Source organism: Oryx dammah, unplaced genomic scaffold, assembly GCF_014754425.2.
Source record: "Oryx dammah isolate SB20612 unplaced genomic scaffold, SCBI_Odam_1.1 HiC_scaffold_13, whole genome shotgun sequence".
In the NCBI taxonomy this organism is placed as follows: domain Eukaryota; kingdom Metazoa; phylum Chordata; class Mammalia; order Artiodactyla; family Bovidae; genus Oryx; species Oryx dammah.
In genome coordinates, this window is record NW_024070197.1 from 22,369,125 (window position 1) to 22,370,385 (window position 1,261).

A 1,261-nucleotide genomic window follows, 5' to 3' on the forward strand; every position below is an offset into this window, starting at 1 on the left:
TACCATCCAAAGGGGACGTTAGCCCTGCGACTATATAACTGTATTAAGATCTACATAAACGGGAATAAAGTTGGAGGGACAGTAGAATGTGGAATTATATATTTTTTCTTAAATGGAGATGTAACTTTTACATAAAACTGCTCATCTCTGCTTTCCTGAATAAGAGTAACTGTTTATAAATTCAGACTTGCTGATGAAGGAGGAGTCTGTGTAAATGAAAAGCCCTTCGAAACATGCAGAAAAGGGCAGGCTCTCAGTGACCAAGGGGGTACCCAGGGGGGCTTTCAGAGACCTCTAGGCTCTTGTTCTGGACTTGAATTCTGGGGTGGTCCACAGAAATGGCAGGGGACCTTTGGAGCCCTGTCCAATTATCACACAGCCTACCTCAGCTTTCTTTTTTGAAAAAAATTATTTGGCTGCTCTGGGTCTTAGTTGCAGCATGCAGGACTTTGAGGTGTGGCCTGTGGGATCTAGTTTCCTGACCAGGGATTGAACCTGGGACCCCTGCATTGGGAGCACAGAGTCTTAACCACTGGACCACCAGGGAAGTCCCTACCTCAGCTTTCTGAGTGATATCAAGTGGGGACCTCAGACATCTCCTGTGCCCACCCATTAGGGGTAAGGCTCGTGCTCAGTTGCTCAGTCATGTCTGAACTGACTCTTTGCAGCCCCATAACTGTAGCCCGCCAGGCTCCTCTGTCCATGGGATTTTCCAGGCAAGAATACTGGAGTGAAAATGTATGGCAAAACCCCCACAATATTGTAAAGTAATTAGCCTCCAATTAAAGTAAATAAATAGATAATAATTACAAAAAGAATACTGGAGTGGGTTGCCATTTCCTACTGTAGGTGATCTTCCGCACCCAGGGATCAAACCCACCTCTCTTGTGTCTCCTCCATTGGCAGGCAGGTTTCATTACCACTAGCGCCACCTGGGAAGCCCCAGGGGTAAGGCATGCATACGTGCACACGGGCTCTTTATTGTGACTTCAGACAGTTGGCTTTCCAAGAGGCCAAGGTGGAGCTTGACTAAGAAGCAATAAGGACAGCAGAAGGATTGTAAGGCAGTTTCCTTCCATCTGCCTGGCACAGGGAAGTCTGCCAAGGGCATTTGGTAAACCTCCATTGAGGGACCAGAGCTGCCTCCAGCCTGGATTTCCTCAGGACTTGGGGTGACACTGCTCTGATGACCATCGTTGCATCTGAGGGTGATTTTTCTAGGGTTGGACTGCTTTTTGTTCCTGGAAATTGTTGGAATGGA

General features: G+C 47.3%; 1 non-coding gene across 1 annotated transcript; it reads right to left on the bottom strand.

Annotated features, from left to right (window-relative positions):
- Positions 1 to 474: 474 nt before the first annotated feature.
- TRNAG-CCC lies at positions 475 to 547 on the bottom strand. Its single transcript has one exon. It is a non-coding gene; the product is annotated as a tRNA-Gly (tRNA).
- Between the last annotated feature and the right edge of the window lie 714 nt (positions 548 to 1,261).